Here is a 6,825-nt window from a genome sequence, read left to right as displayed (position 1 = left end):
CAGGGTACAGTCAAGCACAGCATTGGTCCAAAAGGACAGCACCGAAGAAAGACCTTGCAGTCTTGTCTCGGGTCCCATTCATTCATTCATTAATCAATGTTTACGTATAATGTAAATCGTTTGGTTTAAGGTTCAAGGTTCTTTATTATTTGTCTCCGGAGGAAGACATTTGTCTCAGACAAAGGGCCCGCATGCAAGCGTAGCCCTTATGTCCATGTCGCCGCAGTGCAGCGCCAAATACATCTTTCTTGCATCATAGAAAAATAAAACATAGAGGGGGGTAAGAAGTTTAATTGATTTGATTGATTAATATATTCAGCTTACCCTGTTTCTAAACCGGTGGTTCTCAATATGTGGTCCTGGGAGCCCTAGGGTTCCTTGAGGAGGTCCCCAAGTCAAATGAGTTAACTCAAATGATCACAATCAGTTTCACTTTAACCCATTAACCCATTGCAGATCAGCTATTTTCTAATGGTTTGCTCAGTTTTCCCTGAGCAGCAGGAGAGAACCCCAGGTCCGGAACACGATGCACTACTTCAAAGAGCAGAGGAGGCTGATGGATCAATGCTGGCATTGCGATCAGTCAAACGTGAAGATGACGAAATCACAAAAACGAAACCTCTAGCCAACACCTCATCTCAACACATGAAAACAGAAGGTGAAGTAGAGGAATGTGTAATATCACAACCACCTAGTGGTGACCAAATCCTCTCTTTACATGGTTCTGCATCTGGCACTGCACACACACACAGTGATGAGTGGGACAATACCATGGATGACCAGACAGGTTTAAACACACTAAAATCACACAATACACAAAACATGGGAGGACATAGTTTGTCTTTGAGCAACAAGATCTCCCATGACCTCACATCATCAAAACAAAGTCACTCCATGATGAGTCACACAGGGAGGAAACGTTTTAGTTGCACATATTGTGGCAAACTGTCTCAAGACAATGCACATCTGAAGACCCACACAATGACTCATACAGGGGAAAGGCCCTTTACTTGTACAGTCTGTGGCAAAGGCTGTACTACAAAATGTAATCTGAAATCACACATGAAGACTCATACGGGGAAAAGCCCTTTACTTGCACAGTCTGTGGAAAGGGATTTTGTCAAGGACATCATCTGAAAATACACATGAGGATTCATACAGAGGAAAAGCCATTTACTTGTGCAGTGTGCGGCAAATGCTGTAGTCAGTTGAGTCATCTAAAAAGACAAATGTGGATTCATGCAGTGAAAAAACCATTTACTTGTACAGTATGTGGCAATGGCTTCAGCCAGAGGAGTGATATGAAAAAGCACATGCGGACACATACAGCAGAAACAAACAGTTGATTTTTGGCAGATGCTTTAGTAAAATGCTGACAATTAAAGGCTTTGTTCGAAAGCGTTATATAAACAAAAAAAAGCTTTAGCGTCATGCATGCATTGCATCTCTATTGTCGTATTGATGATTACCTTTTATAGTACAGCAAAGGCAAGTATAAACACATAAGGAATTAGGGGAAAAGTCAGGGTGATACAAAAGGCCATTTAGATTAACATATTAAGGCAACAGCTATGGTCTAAAGGTTAAATTACAAACACATAAGGACACATACATGGACTCGTTCAGCGGAGAAACTGATGAGATATTATTGTCAAAAAAGGCATAGAGTTGACCCATAGCACACACATTCTAATCCAGAATGACCATGACAAGTCATAGACACTAAAGTAGATCATCACATCATGTGACATTAACTTGATTATGGAATACATAATGTAGGATTTCCTACAATTATGGGAGATCGGACACTTTGTATAGTTTGAACCCTTTATACTTCATTATACCTAAAGTTGTTATTTGCATAATAGTTATATTGTAATACGTTTACTACGATAACTGGACGGGCCTAATGGAGGTGCATTTGTAAATCGTTTTTTTTATTTTGTAATCTCTTTTCATATAAACATACAACTGCTTTACTTGTTGGACATTTTGATGACATTGATGTATTGTTGTCATTCTTGTTTTTTGATGGTTGGGGAGTGCCGCATCTGGGTGTGATTATCTCCATTGAGCACAAAAAGTTGTTACTTTTGGGTCAATTTATTAAGTAGGCGTGTAATAAGTGGGATAATGGGCTGGTCAGCGTTCATTGTCGATAATGACCGCCGACCCGTCAATTATTCCTTACATAACACACTGCTGAATATCAAGCATTCAACCTAGCTGTTTAAAAAACATTCAATTATGGTGCAATAAAGTGCTGAATAGCTGCTTGGTTTTTTTGTAACTCATCTCAGTGTGTGGTTCTGACTCAAATATGATCTTGATGATGTGATATTATTTTTAGATTGTATGTAGTTTTTGTAAAAGGCAAAGATAACTCTGTTATATCTGGAAAACACTGATGCAATTAAATAAAGGCTTCACTGCTAGGTCCTTTATACTCATTACATCAATATAATCACAATAGATGTGTTTCACCTCCTTTAATTCAGAATATGTACTTTCGCTGTTTCACAGTGCTGTCCCTAAACACGTTCACAAACGTGTTCATATTTTGGTTGAACTTGAACTGAACGTACTGTATTTCTGCTTGATGAACATCATTGTGAACGCGTTCATTTCTGGCGTGTGTGAACGTCACTTTCTCACTTTCAACTTCGTTCAAAGTGTGTTTCCATAGAGCCTTCCAGGCAAAATCCTCGGCGCCAAGACCCACCCTAAACATGCCTTAATATCTAGCGGAAATCCCACCAATAAACCTGCACCTGTGTTCACTCTAAGATAATCAGTTTCCTTCCAGCTGTAAGCCCCCTGCACACACTCACTGTAACCATTGGCTATCATTAGCATTAGCGCAGACTGTACCTGTCGCCAGAAATGTTTCGAGAGTGATGCGAGACAAAGTGACATTTGACATCTGAACTTCCGGAAGGCTGATGATCACCGAGGAAAGCTCTCGTAGATTCCGAGTTATGGAGCTTTGAAAATCCTGCTTTGAACCGAGATAAATGATAGGAGTTGAGTAGGACAAAAAGTCACGTCTGATCGGGAGCTGTCGTACACTTTGTCCTCACCCGTTTTTCTGTCGTAGAACAGCGGAGCAGCATTGTTTGACCAGCTGAGAGGCTGTCACAGGCATCTAAACATATATGTATTCACTCCTAAAATGTTAATATAAAACTGTATGTATATAGGCTACATGTAAACAAAGAAAAATAAAAGAAAAAAGGAATAGACCTACAAGATGTGTCTTTGTGTCATATGAAATTAAATTAGTAGGGGATTTCCAAATTTACAATTAAAATCACGCTTGATGCTTAAGCCAATTAAACAGTGTTTTGCATGAGCGCATGCCGGTGCCCCCCCCCCCCCCCCCCCCCCCCCCAGCACACCCCCGGCCGATAGGTCTGAAGTGTGAACGGTTTGGGGGACCATTAACAAAGGCGGCTTGCATGCTGTGGTTTACTAACAAGAAATTTGCATGCACAAGGCTAAAAGTTAAACTGGGCCACAGACCAAGGACTACAGTGACAATTGCTTGCAATTAAGTTGCGATATGTGCGTGCGTGTGTGGGTGAGGCGGGCAGCAAGGCAAGCGAGGCGAGAGGAGAAAAGTGTTCGTTCTTTATTTATTTAACACACCATGGGCTTGCAAGTTGTGTGCGTGTGTGTGTGTGTATGAGAGGGAAACGTTTTTATTGACTTTTTTCGTCATGTAACTATGGTTTCCAAGGTCGTACTGCAGTGGTTCATGTCGCAAAAACGAGGGCGAGGCTTGATTTCATAGGGCGTGCCAGATAGATTTCAGCCGTCAATTTTTTTTACGTCAGAACGAAATTAAGGAAGGATCAGCTGTTTGCGATCACTTTATAAATGCTGTGGCGACGTGGGTGTACTACGAAACCTGCACTCGAATCTGTGGCAGATTTTACACTCGATTGATAAATAAGGGCCATGAACCCTGAAAATGGTGAGAAGATGTTATGAACTTGGCTTGTGAGATGTTCTTGCTTAATGGCAATCACACGCTCTCTTGCCTCAAGGAATTTTGCTTTCAGGGATCTTCTCTGAAGTTCTATGAGCCAGACAATGGGAACTCCTTAAGGAAGTTGAGCTCATGGCCAAATTTGACCCCATAATACAAAATCACCTGGTCAGAATATAGGATGAGAATTCCCGCACACACTATCTTGGACCGCAGACACAAACAGTGGTTGAGATAATTTCCTCTCAAATAGTACAAGCTGCAAAATATTACTCAATCATTCTAGACTGTACACCAGATCCAATTCATAAAGAACAAATAGTTTTGCGCACTGTCCGTTTTAACACAAAACCAGAAATCAAGGAATACTTCCTTTGCTATGTGGTTGTGTAGGAAATGACTGGTTTAAGCCTGTCCAATGTCATCCTTGACAAGTTCAGCATTCCCTTTGAAAATTGTACAGAACAGGCCTATGATAAAGGGGCGAAAACCAAGGTGTCCAGGCCCGACTGCTACAGCTAAATTCAAGAGCATATCTTGTACCCTGTGGAGCACACACAATTAATCTTGTAATAGCTGATGCTGCCAAGTCATCTTGGGATGCTATGGGCTATTTTGGCTATGTGCCAATGTCATTCACTTTCTTCTCAGGAGCCCACACAATGGCCAGCCCTGCATGAACGCTCCCTGGCAGTACCACTACCAGGAGGAGGATTCCCCGCAGCTTGACCAGGGATTCCCACGGCTCACAAACGAGGCGCTCGCCCCAAAACTGTTGCATGTGTCCGATAAGAACCTGTCGGAGATCGAGAATATGCACGGCTAGGTCTCTCACTCCCACATCTCCCCTCTCAAGTGGTGTCCACTATGGAGGAGACCAACATCAAGGTGGAAATATACACAATAATCTGACCATGACCTACACTGGACAACAACAACGGTCGATCTAAATGGAAACGTCTGCAAATCTCCCTCCAAAAGATATATGGACACGCTCAAATCACAACTGCAGAGGGAGGCGGAGAGAGTGCCTGGGGACAGTGCTCATTGCCTATACATGGCCTACTTGTGTGCAATACGCAAGGTGGTAGCTCGACAGAGTGCATTTCTAGTTATTATTATTATTATTATTATCATTTTGTATAATGTTTACAGCTTCTACAAAATAACCATCTTGCTGTTATGTCACTTTGCTATTAAAAGCGCTTGTATTTGTCATACTTAGTTTTGTACTTTTTAATTCTTGTGCCTATTACTTTTTGACCTGTTAAATAACTTTTGGTGGTAAATATTTGCATGTTAATGCACTTTTGTCAAATTCATACTTTTGACTAGGGTTTTCCTTGTGGGTGAGTTTGACAGTCACATTGAATTAATATATGATATAGCCTATTATACTGTAGGGGAGAACGGGGATAAGATGAACCACGTTTTGCTTAAGTTGTCCTGGAAGCAAGGCAAAATGAGATGGCAGTCAAATCTAATGATCTACCCATATTTCAGGATGTCTTCTATCAATTGCGGGGGCGAGATGAAAAAGGGGCGACCGTACCTGTTACTGCCATGAGGATGTCCCCAGTCAAGTTAGTAAACTCAAATTATCACAATCCGTTTCACTTTAACCCTTTAACACATTGGCCATTTTAAAATAGCTAATCTGCAAGCTTGAATATCATGTAATGTGATTCTGGGGAGGGGGTTTGATCATGATTGCGCAGTGATTTGCAGTTGAAGTGATTGACCAGTTTATATTGCTGGCCTAGCCCCCCCCGCCCCCCCCCCCCCCCCCGGCCATCAGACCACACCCTCTGTTAGTATTTAACAAGAGTGTTATTCTGTTTGGTGCCACTTCAATCTGTTAGTTATTAAGAGCAAGACCCTTCTCTTCTGCACTAGCTCAAGTAATCATTTGTTTTTTGCCCAGAGCAAGTTTGAAGTTATGGCTGTAGTACAATCATTGAAGTCCTTGATCAACCAGAGACTATCGGCTGCTGCTGAAGAGATATTTGAGATAGTTGGAAGATTTCTAACAGAGTACGAGGATGAAGCTTTCCACTACAAACAAGAAAATGACCGCCAACGCAGACTACTGGATATGGTTTTACAACCAATCGTCAAATTACACAGAGCAGGTTGGTAAATCCACTACATTGTTAAATCGAAAAGCAGTTATTTTGAACATGGAAGTTAAACTTGTTGAAAGGTTAACACCATCTTTGTGAGTTTACTAGTCAACAGTATTTTAGTCATAGTGGCCTCCATTCAGGTTAGGGTGACCATTAAACGGAATAACGAAGTCTAAACTGCTAAAATGTATCTGAGACGTTGTTTGAATTGAACAAGTCAGTATTATTAAATATATTATTATTATATATTATTATACAGTCCTTCACTTGTATACATACACACACTTGTATACACATTCCACATAAATGTTTTCCCTTGTTACTCATTTAAACACTATTATGTACTTGCATTCACCTTTCTCTAAACCGGCACTAATCAAAATGACGCAGGCACAGGACATGAACACGTACATTGCATTTTATTAAACTTGTTGGTTTTCAAATGTTTCTCTGGATATTTCTGATTGGAAATTACATTTGAAACAAGGATATTTATATGAAATTAAACTTTTTTTTAAAAACGTAACAAACCATAACCCTGACAATCATTTGTATGGCATTTCACACTGGAATCAAAACAATATTAGGACAGATAATGGAATGACAGCAGAATTTCTTTCTAACCACAACTACATAAGTGGTTGACCACTCCAAGTCGACCCTCACAGACCACAGTAGACAAGACCAGACACCACAGTATGATACAAA

Source organism: Protomyctophum bolini (assembly GCF_963924005.1).
Source record: "Protomyctophum bolini genome assembly, chromosome: 8".
Lineage (NCBI taxonomy): Eukaryota > Metazoa > Chordata > Actinopteri > Myctophiformes > Myctophidae > Protomyctophum > Protomyctophum bolini.
Note: the sequence above shows the minus strand (reverse complement) of the source record.